The sequence below is a fragment of the Hyperolius riggenbachi genome, chromosome 12, assembly GCF_040937935.1.
Source record: "Hyperolius riggenbachi isolate aHypRig1 chromosome 12, aHypRig1.pri, whole genome shotgun sequence".
Lineage (NCBI taxonomy): Eukaryota > Metazoa > Chordata > Amphibia > Anura > Hyperoliidae > Hyperolius > Hyperolius riggenbachi.
This window is the reverse complement of record NC_090657.1, coordinates 3,972,590-3,997,910: the sequence shown is the minus strand read 5'-3', so window position 1 is coordinate 3,997,910 and position 25,321 is coordinate 3,972,590.

Below are 25,321 nucleotides of genomic sequence, written 5' to 3'. Positions count from 1 at the left end.
TGACATGACTATGTACTCTGTAATGTGCTGCAGAAGATGTCAGTGCTGTATAAATACATAATAATAATATGGTAGGACATTAGACTATGACTATGGAAGGATTAGACTGTGAGCTCCTCTGAGGACAGTCAGTGACATGACTATGTACTCTGTAATGTGCTGCAGGAGATGTCAGTGCTATATAAATACATAATAATAATATGGTAGGACATTACACTATGACTATGGTACGATTAGAGTGTGAGCTCCTCTGAGGAGAGTCAGTGACATGACTATGTACTCTGTAATGTGCTGCAGAAGATGTCAGTGCTATATAAATACATAATAATAATATGGTAGGACATTAGACTATGACTATGGTAGGATTAGAGTGTGAGCTCCTCTGAGGACAGTCAGTGACATGACTATGTACTCTGTAATGTGGTGCAGAAGATGTCAGTGCTATATAAATACATAATAATAATATGGTAGGACATTAGACTATGACTATGGTAGGATTAGATTGTGATCTCCTCTGAGGACAGTCAGTGAGACAGTGACATGACTATGTACTCTGTAATGTGCTGCAGAAGATGTCAGTGCTATATAAATACATAATAATAATATGGTAGGACATTACACTAGGACTATGTTAGGATTAGAGTGTGAGCTCCTCTGAGGACAGTCAGTGACATGACTATGTACTCTGTAATGTGCTGCAGAAGATGTCAGTGCTATATAAATACATAATAATAATATAGTAGGACATTAGACTATGACTATGGTAGGATTAGAGTGTGAGCCCCTCTGAGGACAGTCAGTGACATGACTATGTACTCTGTAATGTGCTGCAGAAGATGTCAGTGCTATATAATTACATAATAATAATATGGTAGGACATTAGACTATGACTATGGTAGGATTAGAGTGTGAGCTCCTCTGAGGACAGTCAGTGACATGACTATGTACTCTGTAATGTGCTGCAGGAAATGTCAGTGCTGTATAAATACATAATAATAATATGGTAGGACATTAGACTATGACTATGGAAGGATTAGACTGTGAGCTCCTCTGAGGACAGTCAGTGACATGACTATGTACTCTGTAATGTGCTGCAGGAGATGTCAGTGCTATATAAATACATAATAATAATATGGTAGGACATTAGACTATGACTATGATAGGATTAGATTGTGACCTCCTCTGAGGACAGTCAGTGACATGACTATGTACTCTGTAATGTGCTGCAGAAGATGTCAGTGCTATATAAATACATAATAATAATATGGTAGGACATTACACTATGTCTATGGTAGGATTAGAGTGTGAGCTCCTCTGAGGACAGTCAGTGACATGACTATGTACTCTGTAATGTGCTGCAGGAGATGTCAGTGCTATATAAATACATAATAATAATATGGTAGGACATTACACTATGTCTATGGTAGGATTAGAGTGTGAGCTCCTCTGAGGACAGTCAGTGACATGACTATGTACTCTGTAATGTGCTGCAGAAGATGTCAGTGCTATATAACTACATAATAATAATATGGTAGGACATTAGACTATGATTATGGTAGGATTAGACTGTGAGCTCCTCTGAGGACAGTCAGTGACATGACTATGTACTCTGTAATATGCTGCAGGAGATGTCAGTGCTATATAAATACATAATAGTAATATAGTAGGACATTAGACTATGACTATGGTAGGATTAGAGTGTGAGCTCCTCTGAGGACAGTCAGTGACATGACTATGTACTCTGTAATATGTTGCAGGAGATGTCAGTGCTATATAAATACATAATAATAATATGGTAGGACATTACACTATGGCTATGGTAGGATTAGAGTGTGAGCTCTTCTGAGGACAGTCAGTGACATGACTATGTACTCTGTAATGTGCTGCAGAAGATGTCAGTGCTATATAACTACATAATAATAATATGGTAGGACATTAGACTATGATTATGGTAGGATTAGACTGTGAGCTTCTCTGAGGACAGTCAGTGACATGACTATGTACTCTGTAATATGCTGCAGGAGATGTCAGTGCTATATAAATACATAATAATAATATGGTAGGACATTAGACTATGACTATGATAGGATTAGAGTGTGAGCTCCTCTGAGGACAGTCAGTGACATGACTATGTACTCTGTAAGGTGCTGCAGGAGATGTCAGTGCTATATAAACACATAATAATAATATGGTAGGACATTAGACTATGACTATGGTAGGATTAGAGTGTGAGCTCCTCTGAGGACAGTCAGTGACATGACTATGTACTATGTAATGTGCTGCAGAAGATGTCAGTGCTATATAAATACATAATAATAATATAGTAGGACATTAGACTATGACTATGGTAGGATTAGAGTGTGAGCTCCTCTGAGGACAGTCAGTGACATGACTATGTACTCTGTAATGTGCTGCAGAAGATGTCAGTGCTATATAAATACATAATAATAATAATAATATGGTAGGACATTACACTATGACTATGGTAGGATTAGACTGTGAGCTCCTCTGAGGACAGTCAGTGACATGACTATGTACTCTGTAATGTGCTGCAGAAGATCTCAGTGCTATATAAATACATAATAATAATATGGTAGGACATTACACTATGACTATGGTAGGATTAGACTGTGAGCTCCTCTGAGGAGAGTCAGTGACATGACTATGTACTCTGTAATGTGCTGCAGAAGATGTCAGTGCTATATAAATACATAATAATAATATGGTAGGACATTAGACTATGACTATGGTAGGATTAGAGTGTGAGCTCCTCTGAGGAGAGTCAGTGACATGACTATGTACTGTGTACAGTGCTGCAGGAGATGTCAGTGCTATATAAATACATAATAATAATATAGTAGGACATTAGACTATGACTATGGTAGGATTAGAGTGTGAGCTCCTCTGAGGACAGTCAGTGACATGACTATGTACTCTGTAATGTGCTGCAGAAGATGTCAGTGCTATATAAATACATAATAATAATAATAATATGGTAGGACATTACACTATGACTATGGTAGGATTAGACTGTGAGCTCCTCTGAGGACAGTCAGTGACATGACTATGTACTCTGTAATGTGCTGCAGAAGATGTCAGTGCTATATAAATACATAATAATAATATGGTGGGACATTACACTATGACTATGGTAGGATTAGAGTGTGAGCTCCTCTGAGGACAGTCAGTGACATGACTATGTACTCTGTAATGTGCTGCAGAAGATGTCAGTGCTATATAAATACATAATAATAATATGGTAGGACATTACACTATGACTATGGTAGGATTAGACTGTGAGCTCCTCTGAGGAGAGTCAGTGACATGACTATGTACTCTGTAATGTGCTGCAGAAGATGTCAGTGCTATATAAATACATAATAATAATATAGTAGGACATTAGACTATGACTATGGTAGGATTAGAGTGTGAGCCCCTCTGAGGACAGTCAGTGACATGACTATGTACTCTGTAATGTGCTGCAGAAGATGTCAGTGCTATATAATTACATAATAATAATATGGTAGGACATTACACTATGACTATGGTAGGATTAGAGTGTGAGCTCCTCTGAGGACAGTCAGTGACATGACTATGTACTCTGTAATGTGCTGCAGGAGATGTCAGTGCTGTATAAATACATAATAATAATATGGTAGGACATTAGACTATGACTATGGAAGGATTAGACTGTGAGCTCCTCTGAGGACAGTCAGTGACATGACTATGTACTCTGTAATGTGCTGCAGGAGATGTCAGTGCTATATAAATACATAATAATAATATGGTAGGACATTACACTATGACTATGGTACGATTAGAGTGTGAGCTCCTCTGAGGAGAGTCAGTGACATGACTATGTACTCTGTAATGTGCTGCAGAAGATGTCAGTGCTATATAAATACATAATAATAATATGGTAGGACATTAGACTATGACTATGGTAGGATTAGAGTGTGAGCTCCTCTGAGGACAGTCAGTGACATGACTATGTACTCTGTAATGTGGTGCAGAAGATGTCAGTGCTATATAAATACATAATAATAATATGGTAGGACATTAGACTATGACTATGGTAGGATTAGAGTGTGAGCTCCTCTGAGGACAGTCAGTGACATGACTATGTACTCTGTAAGGTGCTGCAGAAGATGTCAGTGCTATATAAATACATAATAATAATATGGTAGGACATTAGACTATGACTATGGTAGGATTAGCTTGTGAGCTCCTCTGAGGACAGTCAGTGACATGACTATGTACTGTGTAATGTGGTGCAGGAGATGTCAGTGCTATATAAATACATAATAATAATATGGTAGGACATTACACTATGACTATGGTACGATTAGAGTGTGAGCTCCTCTGAGGACAGTCAGTGACATGACTATGTACTGTGTAATGTGGTGCAGGAGATGTCAGTGCTATATAAATACATAATAATAATATGGTAGGACATTACACTATGACTATGGTACGATTAGAGTGTGAGCTCCTCTGAGGACAGTCAGTGACATGACTATGTACTCTGTAATGTGCTGCAGAAGATGTCAGTGCTATATAAATACATAATAATAATATGGTAGGACATTAGACTATGACTATGGTAGGATTAGAGTGTGAGCTCCTCTGAGGACAGTCAGTGACATGACTATGTACTCTGTAAAGTGCTGCAGAAGATTTCAGGGCTATATAAATACATAATATTAATATGGAAGGACATTAGACATTGACTATGGTAGGGATTAGATTGTGAGCTCCTCTGAGGACAGTCAGTGACATGACTATGTACTGTGTACAGTGCTGCAGGAGATGTCAGTGCTATATAAATACATAATAATAATATAGTAGGACATTAGACTATGACTATGGTAGGATTAGAGTGTGAGCCCCTCTGAGGACAGTCAGTGACATGACTATGTACTCTGTAATGTGCTGCAGAAGATGTCAGTGCTATATAAATACATAATAATAATATGGTAGGACATTAGACTATGACTATGGTAGGATTAGAGTGTGAGCTCCTCTGAGGACAGTCAGTGACATGACTATGTACTCTGTAATGTGCTGCAGAAGATGTCAGTGCTGTATAAATACATAATAATAATATGGTAGGACATTAGACTATGACTATGGAAGGATTAGACTGTGAGCTCCTCTGAGGACAGTCAGTGACATGACTATGTACTCTGTAATGTGCTGCAGGAGATGTCAGTGCTATATAAATACATAATAATAATATGGTAGGACATTACACTATGACTATGGTACGATTAGAGTGTGAGCTCCTCTGAGGAGAGTCAGTGACATGACTATGTACTCTGTAATGTGCTGCAGAAGATGTCAGTGCTATATAAATACATAATAATAATATGGTAGGACATTAGACTATGACTATGGTAGGATTAGAGTGTGAGCTCCTCTGAGGACAGTCAGTGACATGACTATGTACTCTGTAATGTGGTGCAGAAGATGTCAGTGCTATATAAATACATAATAATAATATGGTAGGACATTAGACTATGACTATGGTAGGATTAGATTGTGATCTCCTCTGAGGACAGTCAGTGAGACAGTGACATGACTATGTACTCTGTAATGTGCTGCAGAAGATGTCAGTGCTATATAAATACATAATAATAATATGGTAGGACATTACACTAGGACTATGTTAGGATTAGAGTGTGAGCTCCTCTGAGGACAGTCAGTGACATGACTATGTACTCTGTAATGTGCTGCAGAAGATGTCAGTGCTATATAAATACATAATAATAATATAGTAGGACATTAGACTATGACTATGGTAGGATTAGAGTGTGAGCCCCTCTGAGGACAGTCAGTGACATGACTATGTACTCTGTAATGTGCTGCAGAAGATGTCAGTGCTATATAAATACATCATAATAATATGGTAGGACATTAGACTATGACTATGATAGGATTAGAGTGTGAGCTCCTCTGAGGACAGTCAGTGACATGACTATGTACTCTGTAAGGTGCTGCAGGAGATGTCAGTGCTATATAAACACATAATAATAATATGGTAGGACATTAGACTATGACTATGGTAGGATTAGAGTGTGAGCTCCTCTGAGGACAGTCAGTGACATGACTATGTACTATGTAATGTGCTGCAGAAGATGTCAGTGCTATATAAATACATAATAATAATATAGTAGGACATTAGACTATGACTATGGTAGGATTAGAGTGTGAGCTCCTCTGAGGACAGTCAGTGACATGACTATGTACTCTGTAATGTGCTGCAGAAGATGTCAGTGCTATATAAATACATAATAATAATAATAATATGGTAGGACATTACACTATGACTATGGTAGGATTAGACTGTGAGCTCCTCTGAGGACAGTCAGTGACATGACTATGTACTCTGTAATGTGCTGCAGAAGATCTCAGTGCTATATAAATACATAATAATAATATGGTAGGACATTACACTATGACTATGGTAGGATTAGACTGTGAGCTCCTCTGAGGAGAGTCAGTGACATGACTATGTACTCTGTAATGTGCTGCAGAAGATGTCAGTGCTATATAAATACATAATAATAATATGGTAGGACATTAGACTATGACTATGGTAGGATTAGAGTGTGAGCTCCTCTAAGGAGAGTCAGTGACATGACTATGTACTGTGTACAGTGCTGCAGGAGATGTCAGTGCTATATAAATACATAATAATAATATAGTAGGACATTAGACTATGACTATGGTAGGATTAGAGTGTGAGCTCCTCTGAGGACAGTCAGTGACATGACTATGTACTCTGTAATGTGCTGCAGAAGATGTCAGTGCTATATAAATACATAATAATAATAATAATAATATGGTAGGACATTACACTATGACTATGGTAGGATTAGACTGTGAGCTCCTCTGAGGACAGTCAGTGACATGACTATGTACTCTGTAATGTGCTGCAGAAGATGTCAGTGCTATATAAATACATAATAATAATATGGTGGGACATTACACTATGACTATGGTAGGATTAGAATGTGAGCTCCTCTGAGGACAGTCAGTGACATGACTATGTACTCTGTAATGTGCTGCAGAAGATGTCAGTGCTATATAAATACATAATAATAATATGGTAGGACATTACACTATGACTATGGTAGGATTAGACTGTGAGCTCCTCTGAGGAGAGTCAGTGACATGACTATGTACTCTGTAATGTGCTGCAGAAGATGTCAGTGCTATAGAAATACACAATAATAATATAGTAGGACATTAGACTATGACTATGGTAGGATTAGAGTGTGAGCCCCTCTGAGGACAGTCAGTGACATGACTATGTACTCTGTAATGTGCTGCAGAAGATGTCAGTGCTATATAATTACATAATAATAATATGGTAGGACATTAGACTATGACTATGGTAGGATTAGAGTGTGAGCTCCTCTGAGGACAGTCAGTGACATGACTATGTACTCTGTAATGTGCTGCAGGAGATGTCAGTGCTGTATAAATACATAATAATAATATGGTAGGACATTAGACTATGACTATGGAAGGATTAGACTGTGAGCTCCTCTGAGGACAGTCAGTGACATGACTATGTACTCTGTAATGTGCTGCAGGAGATGTCAGTGCTATATAAATACATAATAATAATATGGTAGGACATTACACTATGACTATGGTACGATTAGAGTGTGAGCTCCTCTGAGGAGAGTCAGTGACATGACTATGTACTCTGTAATGTGCTGCAGAAGATGTCAGTGCTATATAAATACATAATAATAATATGGTAGGACATTAGACTATGACTATGGTAGGATTAGAGTGTGAGCTCCTCTGAGGACAGTCAGTGACATGACTATGTACTCTGTAATGTGGTGCAGAAGATGTCAGTGCTATATAAATACATAATAATAATATGGTAGGACATTAGACTATGACTATGGTAGGATTAGAGTGTGAGCTCCTCTGAGGACAGTCAGTGACATGACTATGTACTCTGTAAGGTGCTGCAGAAGATGTCAGTGCTATATAAATACATAATAATAATATGGTAGGACATTAGACTATGACTATGGTAGGATTAGCTTGTGAGCTCCTCTGAGGACAGTCAGTGACATGACTATGTACTGTGTAATGTGGTGCAGGAGATGTCAGTGCTATATAAATACATAATAATAATATGGTAGGACATTACACTATGACTATGGAACGATTAGAGTGTGAGCTCCTCTGAGGACAGTCAGTGACATGACTATGTACTGTGTAATGTGGTGCAGGAGATGTCAGTGCTATATAAATACATAATAATAATATGGTAGGACATTACACTATGACTATGGTACGATTAGAGTGTGAGCTCCTCTGAGGACAGTCAGTGACATGACTATGTACTCTGTAATGTGCTGCAGAAGATGTCAGTGCTATATAAATACATAATAATAATATGGTAGGACATTAGACTATGACTATGGTAGGATTAGAGTGTGAGCTCCTCTGAGGACAGTCAGTGACATGACTATGTACTCTGTAAAGTGCTGCAGAAGATTTCAGGGCTATATAAATACATAATATTAATATGGAAGGACATTAGACATTGACTATGGTAGGGATTAGATTGTGAGCTCCTCTGAGGACAGTCAGTGACATGACTATGTACTGTGTACAGTGCTGCAGGAGATGTCAGTGCTATATAAATACATAATAATAATATAGTAGGACATTAGACTATGACTATGGTAGGATTAGAGTGTGAGCCCCTCTGAGGACAGTCAGTGACATGACTATGTACTCTGTAATGTGCTGCAGAAGATGTCAGTGCTATATAAATACATAATAATAATATGGTAGGACATTAGACTATGACTATGGTAGGATTAGAGTGTGAGCTCCTCTGAGGACAGTCAGTGACATGACTATGTACTCTGTAATGTGCTGCAGAAGATGTCAGTGCTGTATAAATACATAATAATAATATGGTAGGACATTAGACTATGACTATGGAAGGATTAGACTGTGAGCTCCTCTGAGGACAGTCAGTGACATGACTATGTACTCTGTAATGTGCTGCAGGAGATGTCAGTGCTATATAAATACATAATAATAATATGGTAGGACATTACACTATGACTATGGTACGATTAGAGTGTGAGCTCCTCTGAGGAGAGTCAGTGACATGACTATGTACTCTGTAATGTGCTGCAGAAGATGTCAGTGCTATATAAATACATAATAATAATATGGTAGGACATTAGACTATGACTATGGTAGGATTAGAGTGTGAGCTCCTCTGAGGACAGTCAGTGACATGACTATGTACTCTGTAATGTGGTGCAGAAGATGTCAGTGCTATATAAATACATAATAATAATATGGTAGGACATTAGACTATGACTATGGTAGGATTAGATTGTGATCTCCTCTGAGGACAGTCAGTGAGACAGTGACATGACTATGTACTCTGTAATGTGCTGCAGAAGATGTCAGTGCTATATAAATACATAATAATAATATGGTAGGACATTACACTAGGACTATGTTAGGATTAGAGTGTGAGCTCCTCTGAGGACAGTCAGTGACATGACTATGTACTCTGTAATGTGCTGCAGAAGATGTCAGTGCTATATAAATACATAATAATAATATAGTAGGACATTAGACTATGACTATGGTAGGATTAGAGTGTGAGCCCCTCTGAGGACAGTCAGTGACATGACTATGTACTCTGTAATGTGCTGCAGAAGATGTCAGTGCTATATAATTACATAATAATAATATGGTAGGACATTAGACTATGACTATGGTAGGATTAGAGTGTGAGCTCCTCTGAGGACAGTCAGTGACATGACTATGTACTCTGTAATGTGCTGCAGGAAATGTCAGTGCTGTATAAATACATAATAATAATATGGTAGGACATTAGACTATGACTATGGAAGGATTAGACTGTGAGCTCCTCTGAGGACAGTCAGTGACATGACTATGTACTCTGTAATGTGCTGCAGGAGATGTCAGTGCTATATAAATACATAATAATAATATGGTAGGACATTACACTATGACTATGGTACAATTAGAGTGTGAGCTCCTCTGAGGAGAGTCAGTGACATGACTATGTACTCTGTAATGTGCTGCAGAAGATGTCAGTGCTATATAAATACATAATAATAATATGGTAGGACATTAGACTATGACTATGGTAGGATTAGAGTGTGAGCTCCTCTGAGGACAGTCAGTGACATGACTATGTACTCTGTAATGTGGTGCAGAAGATGTCAGTGCTATATAAATACATAATAATAATATGGTAGGACATTAGACTATGACTATGGTAGGATTAGAGTGTGAGCTCCTCTGAGGACAGTCAGTGACATGACTATGTACTCTGTAAGGTGCTGCAGAAGATGTCAGTGCTATATAAATACATAATAATAATATGGTAGGACATTAGACTATGACTATGGTAGGATTAGCTTGTGAGCTCCTCTGAGGACAGTCAGTGACATGACTATGTACTGTGTAATGTGGTGCAGGAGATGTCAGTGCTATATAAATACATAATAATAATATGGTAGGACATTACACTATGACTATGGTACGATTAGAGTGTGAGCTCCTCTGAGGACAGTCAGTGACATGACTATGTACTGTGTAATGTGGTGCAGGAGATGTCAGTGCTATATAAATACATAATAATAATATGGTAGGACATTACACTATGACTATGGTACGATTAGAGTGTGAGCTCCTCTGAGGACAGTCAGTGACATGACTATGTACTCTGTAATGTGCTGCAGAAGATGTCAGTGCTATATAAATACATAATAATAATATGGTAGGACATTAGACTATGACTATGGTAGGATTAGAGTGTGAGCTCCTCTGAGGACAGTCAGTGACATGACTATGTACTCTGTAAAGTGCTGCAGAAGATTTCAGGGCTATATAAATACATAATATTAATATGGAAGGACATTAGACATTGACTATGGTAGGGATTAGATTGTGAGCTCCTCTGAGGACAGTCAGTGACATGACTATGTACTGTGTACAGTGCTGCAGGAGATGTCAGTGCTATATAAATACATAATAATAATATAGTAGGACATTAGACTATGACTATGGTAGGATTAGAGTGTGAGCCCCTCTGAGGACAGTCAGTGACATGACTATGTACTCTGTAATGTGCTGCAGAAGATGTCAGTGCTATATAAATACATAATAATAATATGGTAGGACATTAGACTATGACTATGGTAGGATTAGAGTGTGAGCTCCTCTGAGGACAGTCAGTGACATGACTATGTACTCTGTAATGTGCTGCAGAAGATGTCAGTGCTGTATAAATACATAATAATAATATGGTAGGACATTAGACTATGACTATGGAAGGATTAGACTGTGAGCTCCTCTGAGGACAGTCAGTGACATGACTATGTACTCTGTAATGTGCTGCAGGAGATGTCAGTGCTATATAAATACATAATAATAATATGGTAGGACATTACACTATGACTATGGTACGATTAGAGTGTGAGCTCCTCTGAGGAGAGTCAGTGACATGACTATGTACTCTGTAATGTGCTGCAGAAGATGTCAGTGCTATATAAATACATAATAATAATATGGTAGGACATTAGACTATGACTATGGTAGGATTAGAGTGTGAGCTCCTCTGAGGACAGTCAGTGACATGACTATGTACTCTGTAATGTGGTGCAGAAGATGTCAGTGCTATATAAATACATAATAATAATATGGTAGGACATTAGACTATGACTATGGTAGGATTAGATTGTGATCTCCTCTGAGGACAGTCAGTGAGACAGTGACATGACTATGTACTCTGTAATGTGCTGCAGAAGATGTCAGTGCTATATAAATACATAATAATAATATGGTAGGACATTACACTAGGACTATGTTAGGATTAGAGTGTGAGCTCCTCTGAGGACAGTCAGTGACATGACTATGTACTCTGTAATGTGCTGCAGAAGATGTCAGTGCTATATAAATACATAATAATAATATAGTAGGACATTAGACTATGACTATGGTAGGATTAGAGTGTGAGCCCCTCTGAGGACAGTCAGTGACATGACTATGTACTCTGTAATGTGCTGCAGAAGATGTCAGTGCTATATAATTACATAATAATAATATGGTAGGACATTAGACTATGACTATGGTAGGATTAGAGTGTGAGCTCCTCTGAGGACAGTCAGTGACATGACTATGTACTCTGTAATGTGCTGCAGGAAATGTCAGTGCTGTATAAATACATAATAATAATATGGTAGGACATTAGACTATGACTATGGAAGGATTAGACTGTGAGCTCCTCTGAGGACAGTCAGTGACATGACTATGTACTCTGTAATGTGCTGCAGGAGATGTCAGTGCTATATAAATACATAATAATAATATGGTAGGACATTACACTATGACTATGGTACAATTAGAGTGTGAGCTCCTCTGAGGAGAGTCAGTGACATGACTATGTACTCTGTAATGTGCTGCAGAAGATGTCAGTGCTATATAAATACATAATAATAATATGGTAGGACATTAGACTATGACTATGGTAGGATTAGAGTGTGAGCTCCTCTGAGGACAGTCAGTGACATGACTATGTACTCTGTAATGTGGTGCAGAAGATGTCAGTGCTATATAAATACATAATAATAATATGGTAGGACATTAGACTATGACTATGGTAGGATTAGAGTGTGAGCTCCTCTGAGGACAGTCAGTGACATGACTATGTACTCTGTAAGGTGCTGCAGAAGATGTCAGTGCTATATAAATACATAATAATAATATGGTAGGACATTAGACTATGACTATGGTAGGATTAGCTTGTGAGCTCCTCTGAGGACAGTCAGTGACATGACTATGTACTGTGTAATGTGGTGCAGGAGATGTCAGTGCTATATAAATACATAATAATAATATGGTAGGACATTACACTATGACTATGGTACGATTAGAGTGTGAGCTCCTCTGAGGACAGTCAGTGACATGACTATGTACTGTGTAATGTGGTGCAGGAGATGTCAGTGCTATATAAATACATAGTAATAATATGGTAGGACATTACACTATGACTATGGTACGATTAGAGTGTGAGCTCCTCTGAGGACAGTCAGTGACATGACTATGTACTCTGTAATGTGCTGCAGAAGATGTCAGTGCTATATAAATACATAATAATAATATGGTAGGACATTAGACTATGACTATGGTAGGATTAGAGTGTGAGCTCCTCTGAGGACAGTCAGTGACATGACTATGTACTCTGTAAAGTGCTGCAGAAGATTTCAGGGCTATATAAATACATAATATTAATATGGAAGGACATTAGACATTGACTATGGTAGGGATTAGATTGTGAGCTCCTCTGAGGACAGTCAGTGACATGACTATGTACTGTGTACAGTGCTGCAGGAGATGTCAGTGCTATATAAATACATAATAATAATATAGTAGGACATTAGACTATGACTATGGTAGGATTAGAGTGTGAGCCCCTCTGAGGACAGTCAGTGACATGACTATGTACTCTGTAATGTGCTGCAGAAGATGTCAGTGCTATATAAATACATAATAATAATATGGTAGGACATTAGACTATGACTATGGTAGGATTAGAGTGTGAGCTCCTCTGAGGACAGTCAGTGACATGACTATGTACTCTGTAATGTGCTGCAGAAGATGTCAGTGCTGTATAAATACATAATAATAATATGGTAGGACATTAGACTATGACTATGGAAGGATTAGACTGTGAGCTCCTCTGAGGACAGTCAGTGACATGACTATGTACTCTGTAATGTGCTGCAGGAGATGTCAGTGCTATATAAATACATAATAATAATATGGTAGGACATTACACTATGACTATGGTACGATTAGAGTGTGAGCTCCTCTGAGGAGAGTCAGTGACATGACTATGTACTCTGTAATGTGCTGCAGAAGATGTCAGTGCTATATAAATACATAATAATAATATGGTAGGACATTAGACTATGACTATGGTAGGATTAGAGTGTGAGCTCCTCTGAGGACAGTCAGTGACATGACTATGTACTCTGTAATGTGGTGCAGAAGATGTCAGTGCTATATAAATACATAATAATAATATGGTAGGACATTAGACTATGACTATGGTAGGATTAGAGTGTGAGCTCCTCTGAGGACAGTCAGTGACATGACTATGTACTCTGTAAGGTGCTGCAGAAGATGTCAGTGCTATATAAATACATAATAATAATATGGTAGGACATTAGACTATGACTATGGTAGGATTAGCTTGTGAGCTCCTCTGAGGACAGTCAGTGACATGACTATGTACTGTGTAATGTGGTGCAGGAGATGTCAGTGCTATATAAATACATAATAATAATATGGTAGGACATTACACTATGACTATGGTACGATTAGAGTGTGAGCTCCTCTGAGGACAGTCAGTGACATGACTATGTACTGTGTAATGTGGTGCAGGAGATGTCAGTGCTATATAAATACATAATAATAATATGGTAGGACATTACACTATGACTATGGTACGATTAGAGTGTGAGCTCCTCTGAGGACAGTCAGTGACATGACTATGTACTCTGTAATGTGCTGCAGAAGATGTCAGTGCTATATAAATACATAATAATAATATGGTAGGACATTAGACTATGACTATGGTAGGATTAGAGTGTGAGCTCCTCTGAGGACAGGCAGTGACATGACTATGTACTCTGTAATGTGCTGCAGGAGATGTCAGTGCTATATAAATACATAATAATAATATGGTAGGACATTACACTATGACTATGATAGGATTAGAGTGTGAGCTCCTCTGAGGACAGTCAGTGACATGACTATGTACTCTGTAATGTGCTGCAGGAGATGTCAGTGCTATATAAATACATAATAATAATATGGAAGGACATTAGACATTGACTATGGTAGGGATTAGATTGTGAGCTCCTCTGAGGACAGTCAGTGACATGACTATGTACTCTGTAATCTGCTGCAGGAGATGTCAGTGCTATATAAATACATAATAATAATATGGTAGGACATTAGGCTATGACTATGGTAGGATTAGAGTGTGAGCTCCTCTGAGGACAGTCAGTGACATGACTATGTATTCTGTAAAGTGCTGCAGAAGATGTCGGTGCTATATAAATACATAATAATATTATGGTAGGACATTAGGCTGTGACCATGTTAGGATTAGAGTGTGAGCTCCTCTGAGGACAGTCAGTGACATGACTATGTACTCTGTAAAGTGCTGCAGACAATGTCAGTGCTATATAAATATATAATAATAATATGGTAGGACATTAGACTATGACTATGGTAGGATTAGATTGTGAGCTCTTCTAAGGACGGTCAGTGACATGACTATGTACTCTGTAAAGTGCTGCAGAAGATGTCAGTGCTATATAAATACATAATAATAATAATATGGTAGGACATTAGACTATAACTATGGTAGGATTAGAGTGTGAGCTCTTCTAAGGACGGTCAGTGACATGACTATGTACTCTGTAAAGTGCTGCAGAAGATGTCAGTGCTATATAAATACATAATAATAATAATATGGTAGGACATTAGACTATAACTATGGTAGGATTAGAGTGTGAGCTCTTCTAAGGACGGTCAGTGACATGACTATGTACTCTGTAAAGTGCTGCAGAAGATGTCAGTGCTATATAAATACATAATAATAATAATATGGTAGGACATTAGACTATAACTATGGTAGGATTAGAGTGTGAGCTCCTCTGAGGACAGTCAGTGACATGACTATGTGCTCTGTAACTATGTAAAGACAGATAACATGACATGACAACAACATTATGAAATAAATGCATTATAATCTTTGAGAGCCTGAGCTGAAGCTCGGGTTCACAAAGAGATACTTAGCCAAAGAGAGGGAAGCCTCAGGATCTTATTGAGCTTTTGAGGCTTCATTCAGCGCCGTCTGCTCTCCCACTACCAAGTGCAGACTCCCTACACATTATGCTATACATGTGCGGCTCCAGCTTGCTGCACATGCGCAGTGGCTGTGCTGATGCCAGAAGAGGAGAGGAGCTGTGCATGGCAAGGGTGGACCGCAGAACTCTGAGGGAAGCCTCAATAGAATCCTGAGGCTTCCCTCTCTTTAGCGAAGTATTTTTTGAACCCAGCTTCAGTTTAGGTACACTAATACAGGGCAATAAACAAGTTATTTAAAGGAATACTTAAGTCTGATAAAAAAGAAGACTTTTACTCACCCTGGGCTCCCCTCAGCCCCCTGCAGCTGAACGGTGTCCTCGCCGTGTCCCTCTGATACATCTGGACTCGCCGGCAGCCATTTCCGGTTTGCCCGTCACCGGCCGACAGGCTGGGAACGCGGCTGATTATCCGCGTCCCCGGCCGCAATAGCGCCCTCTATAATGCTATTGCGGCCAGGGACGCAGCTAATCAGCCGCGTTCCCAGCCTGTCGGCCGGTGACGGCCAAACCGGAAATGGCTGCCGGCGAGACCAGGCGCATCGGAGATACACGGCAAGGGCACCGTTCAGCTGCAGGGGGATGAGGGGAGCCCAGGGTGAGTAAAGGTCTTTTTTTATTAGACTTAAGTATTTATTTAATGAGATAAAGGAAAGTGAGAAAAATAAGTGAAAGACACAGCAGACTAGGAGAGAAGGCATGGAGATAGAGGGACAGTAGGAGATGGCAGAGAAAGATGCAGGAAAGTGGGAGAGTGTCATAAAAGAGGTGAGGTACAGGAAACAGATTGGGGGGGAAATACATCGGTAGGAGGGAGAGATGCCAGAAAATGGAGAGTCAGAGTGAGTGTGGGAGAGACAGATGTGTCTCACCACAGGTGGTCCTGTTTCACAGGGTCAGATTGAAGCACTGGGAGGGGGTACATAATGAGGGAGGGACGGGGATGGAATATATGGAGCCAGAGACAAGCAGGACCATCACAGGGAATTCAGACACAGGATCGTTTCAGCCAGCCATGATTACAGTTTATGTAAACTGTGCATGTACCTTCTAAGGTGCTTTCCTGCTCCTGTCCCTATGGCTGCCATCGTTGTCACCAGGATGCAGAGGATTGCTGGCCAGATGGAGCACACAGCAGGACACAGCTGATCTCTCCCCACTTCCTGACATGCTCCCCGTGCTGCAGCTCTGTCCCTCAGGCAGCCCTGTGATGGCATCCGTGCATGTTGTCACTGATGCCTGAAACTTTGAAACTCCCCGGGAATGAGAGGGGGCGGGCACACAATCAGCCATAGAGCAGGAAGCTCTCTGATGCTCTCTATGTGTGCCACATCCTTCCCCCTGGGCGGAGCAACGGCACTCGTCTCTTGTGCTATGTGGATTGGAATGGATCAGCTCCGTTCCTGGCTGCCCTCCTGCGGGGCGGGGCGGGGGTTAGCTTCTCCATGCAGCCAGGCTGGTTGTCTCTTTCTCCCCCTTCGTATACGGCAAGAAGAAGTAGAGCAGCCGGCAGATGATACCGCTGAGCTCCCGCAGTTTAAAGAGGCCATGCCAAGGGAGCATAAATGACAGAAAAGTGCGCCTTTGAACTGGATGGCGCTCTAGGCAGATCGCTGTAGTGCCAGTGCCCAAAGGCGGCCCTGAGCATAGGACCTGGGGCTTTGTAGCTGGAAAAGAGATTGCAGCACCAGTAGAGTTGAACTGCCACTGGGCCAAGGAGAAGGAGGATGACGACAGTGAATAGGATGTAGCAGGAGGAGAGAAGATGGCAGGAGACCTGCCTGCAAGCCGTGAAGGTGTCACAAGTTGGTCTGCTGCGCAGCCACGTACTCCCTGCTTGCCATCGGTCACAAGGCTGACCCAATGGGCTGTGTAAGTAATGTACCTGCCCTGAACCTGCTTGGCAAACCAGGCATCCGTGGTCAGGTGGACCCTTGACCCAACGCTGTGTGCCAGAGATGACACCACTTGCCTCTCAACTTCACGGTACAGTTTGGGTATCGCCTTTTTAGAGAAATAATTGTGGCCTGGTATCTTCCACTGTGGTGTCCCAATGGCCACAAATTTACGGAAGGCCTCAGAGTCCACCAGCTGGTATGGTAACAGCTGGCAAGCTAACAGTTCCGCCAAGCCAGCTGTCAGACGCTGGGCAAGGGGGTGACTGGCAGAAATTGGCTTCTTCTGCTCAAAGATTTCCTTCACAGGCACCTGGCTGCAGTGGGCAGAGGAGCAGGAACCGCTCAAGGTCAGAGTGGAGTGGAGGAGGGTGGCTGTAAAGGTGCAAGGTGAAAAGGCGGCTGAAGATGCTGCACCTGAAGGAGGAAGAGGAGAAGGAGGGTGGCTTTTCTTTCGTGTGCTGCTTTTCCTCAGGTTGTCTTCCCATTGCAGTTTGTGCCTTTTCAGCATTAGAGATGGCCCGAATGGTTCGCTGGCGAACGGTTCCCGGCGAACTTAGGTGGTTTGCGTTCGCCAGCGAACGCAAACTTTTCCGGAAGTTCGGTTCTCCCCCATAATGCACCATTAGGGTCAACTTTGACCCTCTACATCACAGTCAGTAGGCACATTGTAGCCAATCAGGCTACACTCCCTCCTGGAGCCACTCCCCCCCCTTATAACACCGCCGGCCATTACACTCACTCGTGTGCCTGCACTAATTAGAAAAGGGACAGCTGCTGCAGACTCTCTCATAGGGAAAGATTAGTTAGGCTCTTGTAGGCTTGTTTGCTTGCTCCTTGTTGATTTCTTATTGCTAAAATAGCACCCCACAACAGCTCTTTTGAGAGCTAATCTTGTTCTTGTGATCCATTTTTTTCCTGTGTGTCCCACTGACACTTGTGTTGCATAGACAGCCTTGCTAATTCATACTGTGTGTGTGCCACTGCCAGCCAGGCCCAGCACATTCAGTGACTACCTTTGTGTGTGACAGGTGCACATTGTAATACCCAGTACTGCATATACCTACCTGTTGTGTTCAGTGAACCCACCTCATCACTGCATATACCTACCTGTTGTGTTCAGTAAACCCACCTCATCACTGCATATACCTACCTGTTGTGTTCAGTGAACCCACCTCATCACTGCATATACCTACCTGTTGTGTTCAGTGAACCCATCTCATCACAGCATATACCTAGCTGTTGTGTTCAGTGAACCCACCTCATCACTGCATATACCTACCTGTTGTGTTCAGTGAACCCACCTCATCACTGCATATACCTACTTGTTGTGTTCAGTGCACCCACCTCATCACTGCATATACCTACCTGTTGTGTTCAGTGCACCCACCTCATCACTGCATATACCTACCTGTTGTGTTCACTGCACCCACCTCATCACTGCATATACCTACCTGTTGTGTTCAGTGCACCCACCTCATCACTGCATATACCTACCTGTCGTGTTCAGTGCACCCACCTCATCACTGCATATACCTACCTGTCGTGTTCAGTGCACCCACCTCATCACTGCATATACCTACCTGTTGTGTTGAGTGCATCCACCTCATCAATGCATATACCTACTGTAACGAATGGTGTCAGCGAGAACAGACTTCTCTGATTAGTGGTGATCTGCAGTATCACTAATAATACAGATGCTATACCTGATTATGTGTGATCTGCAGAATCACCAATAATACTAGTATAGCCAGAAACAGGACAACCAATGTAAGGGTGGTTGTTTGGTGCAACAGTAATGATAGAGATACTTGCTTTCCCAGAGGAGCTGGGATAGAGGAATATCTCTATACAACACAGGAATACAATACTCCAGCAAGCTGGAGATACAGACAATAGTGAGATAGCTCACCCGAGGAGCGGGAAGAGCTATGTATAACAAGCGTACTGATCACCAGAGGAGCGGGTGATTCATACTGTAGTGTAGCCACTACCACCTGAGGGGCAGGTGGAGAGGATAGTACTGTAGTGACTATTCACCTGAGGAGCAGGTGATAAGGACTGTACTGCAGCAACTGACCACCTGAGGAGCAGGTGATTCAGACTGTACTGCAGCTACTGACTACCTGAGAAGCAGGTGATTCAGATAGTACTGCAGCTACTGACTACCTGAGGAGCAGGTGATTCAGATAGTACTGCAGTTAGTATTCACCTGTGAAGCAGGTGATGCTAGCAGAGCATCCCTCACCAGTGACTAGGCTCACTGGTGAGGATAGGAGAGTCAGACAAGCAGATTTGGCAACGAGCGGACAGATACGGTACAGAGACAGAATGCTAGATCAGAGTAGTGTTTCAGGCAGAGTCGGCAACTATATCAGATAGGCAAAGGTACAGGATCCGCAAACAGAAGAGTAGTCAAGATAGCAGAAGGTCATAACAAATAATACAATTCAATTAGTACTTTAGGCTATCAACAGAATCTGGCTAAGTGTGGATCCCCAGCTCCTGCTGGTTCTAGCACACTTTGGGATCTGACTAGGTCTGAGCGCTAACACATAGCATTTGCAACAGCAGACGCGAAGCAACTGACCGGCATGTCCTATATATACTGCAAGCGCTCCACAGCGCCGCCCCAGTCACTCAGCCAATCCAGAGCATAGCTGAAGTCAGCTGATCAGCTGATCAGCTGACTCCCCTTCTAGTTGCATAAAGGTCCTGTCGCCTGGCGCGTGCGTAGCCCTTAGTCTATGAGCAATAGAAGGACCAGGAAAAGCACCAGCATGTAACTGCGCGGCGGAAACCGCCGGCTGTGACGCGGAGATAGCCGCCATGCCGCTTGCTGTTGCGGCTGTATCTCCGCTATTCATTACAGAATCATGATTGTCGTTCCACTTCTCACATGTACATCACTTTGTGTTGGTCTTTCATGTGGAATTCCAATAAAATTGATTCATCAGAATCAGAATCAGAATCAGTTTTATTTCGCCAAGAACAGCAAGAGCCATAATCGGAATTATTTGTGGTACACATGGCAAAGACAGAGTAAAGACATACAACATATACAGTTTGAAATGCAGTAATCAGATATACAGATAGTGATACAGATAGTGATGCCGGTAAACACTAGTAAAAGGCCCCCGTTTCCGGATAAGAACTGAGGGAGGCAGCGACGGGGACCAGCTGACCGACCCGGCAACTACGAGTGCAAGCCGGACCGGGAAAGGTCAGAGTTCAGTGACCGAACGGCTTGGGGGAAGAAGGTGTTCTTCCGCCTGGTGGTTTTGGATGGTATAGTCCTGAAGCCGCGGCCCAACGGGAGGAGCTTGAAGTAGTGGCTGCCAGGGTGAGAGGGGTCACGGGAGATCATGGTGGCCCTCTTCCTCAACCTAGCGGAGTGGAGCAGATCAAGAGGTGGAAGAGGAGACCCGATGATTCTCTCTGCATCAGCTATGACCCTCTGCAGTTTATGTTTATCACTGGCCGTTGCACCCGCGTACCAAACAATGACTGAGGAGCAGAGGATGGATTCTATGGTGGCAGTATAGAAGCTGGCCAGCAGCTCCCGTGGCATGCCAAATCTCTTCAGTTGGCGCAGGAAGAACAACCTCTGCTGGGATTTCTTTTGAATTTTAGTGGTGTTATGCCCCCATTTCAGGTTATTGGTGAGAGTCGTGCCGAGGAACCGAACCGATGACACCGTAGAGACTTCTGTTTCTCCAATGAGGACAGGTGAGAGGGGGGGGAGGGTTCCTCCTGAAGTCTACAACTAGTTCAACAGTCTTTGCTGTGTTGAGAACTAGGTTGTTCTCCCTGCACCAGTTGCATATTCTCTCGACCTCGCTCCGGTATTCATGCTCTCCGTTGCTTCCAATAAGGCCAATAATAGTGGTGTCATCTGCAAATTTGATGACCTTCACAGAGTCAGCGGATGAGATGCAGTCGTTGGTATAAAGGGAGAACAGTAGAGGTGACAGAACACAGCCTTGTGGAGCCCCAGTATTGGTGGTTCGAATGCTGGAGTAATAGTTGCCAAGCTTCACCTGCTGTGTTCGATTTGACAGGAAGTCCTTGATCCATGCTCGGAGAGTGGGATCAACTCCGAGCTGTGTCAGATTGGTGATCAGGATGTCAGGGCAGATCGTGTTGAACGCTGAGCTAAAGTCTAGGAACAGGATCCTGGCATAGGAGGCCGGGCTGTCTAAGTGCTCAGTGATGTGTGCCACGCTGACATTGATGGCATCCTCCACGGATCTGTTTGCTCTATATGCAAATTGGAGCGGGTCTAAAAGGGCGTCCGTGGACCTCTTCAGGTGGGCAAGGAGCTCATGATGTTAGAGGTTAGGGCAACTGGGCGGAAGTTGTTGTGCTCGGTACTGCCTGGTTTTTTAGGGACTGGTACAATTATAGACCTCTTGAAACAGGAGGGGACTGTACCATCAGATAATGACTGCTTAAATAAGGAGGTGAGCACAGGGGCTAGCTGATCGGCGCAGGTTCGCAGGCAGACAGACGACACTCCGTCCGGGCCAGAAGATTTTCTGGGGTTCAGCTTCCGGAGGTGCCGGAGTACCTCTGGTTCCAGAACAGCGCTAGGAGCCAGGGCGTCGAGTACACGGCCGAGTACACCAGAGGTCGATGCGGATTTGACCACGGGTTGGTTGGAATGTTGCTCGAACCTGCAGTAGAACTCATTGAGCGCCTCCGCCAGTCGAGGGCTCGGGGTCGCCGTTTGGGATGTTGGTTTGAAGTTCGTGGCTGCTCTCAGGCCCTTCCATACTTCCCGTGTGTTGGTGGACTGAAGGCAGAGCCCCAGCTTCTCAGCGTAGGCCCTCTTTGCCGATCGCAGTTCTCTTTTCAGGGCGAGCCTAGCTTCTCTGAATTCCTCTAGGGAGCCAGACCTGTGTGCCTCCTCTTTGCGTTTCCGAAGTCGGCGAAACCTGTCGTTGAACTGTGAGGAATCGCGGAAGAGCCGCCGCCATGAGCCAGCGGCGGGCGGCTCTTTCCGCATCACACGGAGAGGCAGCCGCCTCTTCACATCATGAGGCGGCTGCCTCCATGCAGCAGGTGGGGCAACGCGGCGAAACCGCCGCGTTGGACGCGGCGGTTCGCGCACATGTCCCCGCAGCAGAGACACCGCTGAGCGGGGCTGCGGTGGCTGGGACCCGTAGTCCCACAGAGTTTAGAGTGACGCGCGCGCGCGCGCACTCAAGCAGGCCTTATGACACCCGGGAGAGAGTCAGCTGATCAGGCAGGTCAGCTGACTCTTTACTCCGCTCCCCATTGGTCCAGCAATCTGGGAGGTGCAGGGGATGCTTAGGTGCATATATACTGCCGGCTGTTCACTCTTGCTTCGTCTGGCGTTGCGATCACACATGTGGGAGCACCCAGATCCGTAGTCAGATCCTCAAGTGTGCCGGGACCAGCAGGAGCTGTAATCCTACACTTAGATAGATTTTGATAGCTATACAATAACTGGAGGGCGCTGCCCAAATAATATATTCGGATACAGTTTAATATTATATATCCTTTTTATTGCTGCAACCTACTCAGGTGGGGTGAAACCCCCGTTCCCCACCGTTCACAAAGAGAGATATAACAATATATTGAGAGGTGCGCTGAATAATTGCTTTCTTACTATATGGAATTTAAATCTCTTGTTTTATTAGTTCACTTTGCATTTGATTTATAGCGAAATATACATAAAAATGCTGCATTCACCACATCCACATTACTATCACTCACTACTAGTACACCAATACTCATGGGCGTCCTGGTTCCCTTAAAAAATACACATACATATATGTGTCTGTAAAAATATTCTACACTTTAAAAATATATATATAAAAAAAATGCAGATTATGCACGTATGTACAAAAATTCCGATGAGAATAAAACTAGGATTGCAGAAATTATGACCATTTTGTCTAGAAAAAGTTCATTTCATCTTCTGATTTCCAATATGACAGCAGGATGTCCCCACGTTATCACAATGTCCAATTAGGTATATATTGTCTCACCTGGTATTCCAACAGCGTTATGTTATTTCTAGAGCAGACACCCCCTCGGGTATTCCTCCCGCAGCTGAGGACACCGATTCTGATGAAGACGGACGTTACCGTCGAAACATGTCAATCATCTGTATACTGTAGTAGTGGTGAAGGGGCGCCCCATTCTACCTACTAGCCAGTGCACTTCAATTGCTTATATCACCCGAAGAGAGTGCAAGATACAATATAAGTTGGGTGGAACGCAAGGAAGTAATCTGTACAGAGTGTGAGACGCACTGGAGGAAGTGACGTCAACACGGAAGAGCGAAGAACCGGAAGCCGCTTGTTGGGTGAGAGATAGCGTGGCGAGCCGGCCTCTCGCCGCCGATTCCCTGAGGAGGATTGCGGGGACTGATCACCCGAATGACACGAGCTGCCCAGAGCTGATGTGGAAATAGGATATTACAACCATCCACGGGAGCTACACTATACGAGGTGAGATAGACCCAATCGGTGTCCTCAGCTGCGGGAGGAATACCCGAGGGGGTGTCTGCTCTAGAAATAACATAACGCTGTTGGAATACCAGGTGAGACAATATATACCTAATTGGACATTGTGATAACGTGGGGACATCCTGCTGTCATATTGGAAATCAGAAGATGAAATGAACTTTTTCTAGACAAAATGGTCATAATTTCTGCAATCCTAGTTTTATTCTCATCGGAATTTTTGTACATACGTGCATAATCTGCATTTTTTTTATATATATATTTTTAAAGTGTAGAATATTTTTACAGACACATATATGTATGTGTATTTTTTAAGGGAACCAGGACGCCCATGAGTATTGGTGTACTAGTAGTGAGTGATAGTAATGTGGATGTGGTGAATGCAGCATTTTTATGTATATTTCGCTATAAATCAAATGCAAAGTGAACTAATAAAACAAGAGATTTAAATTCCATATAGTAAGAAAGCAATTATTCAGCGCACCTCTCAATATATTGTTAGATTTTGATAGCTAAAGTACTAGTTTGATTGTGATTATTTGTTATGACTTTTGCCTGCCTCGACTATCCGCCTGAACTCTGACCTTGAGTTGTACCTCGATATTTCTGATACTCTGTTGCCGAACCTCGGCTCGTTCCTAGACTCTGTTTCTGCCTCCTGATTTTGTACCCCGATATATCTGATACCCCGTTGCCGAACCCTGCCTGTACTTTGACTCCGCCTTTGCCTACTGTATTTGTACTTTATCTGTCCGTGTGTGTACGACCTGGCTTGTCCGACCTCGAGAACCGACCTCACGATTGGAGGCGGTTCCCAGTCCTGTTAGTGACACTTCTTCCTGAGTGTCACTCTCGGACTTTCCTTCCTACTGTCAGTCTGACTCCTCCCGTCTTGGAGAGCTCAGGTCTGCGGAAGGAATCCGTGCAGTTCTCCTTGCTGCACCCAGGCCTT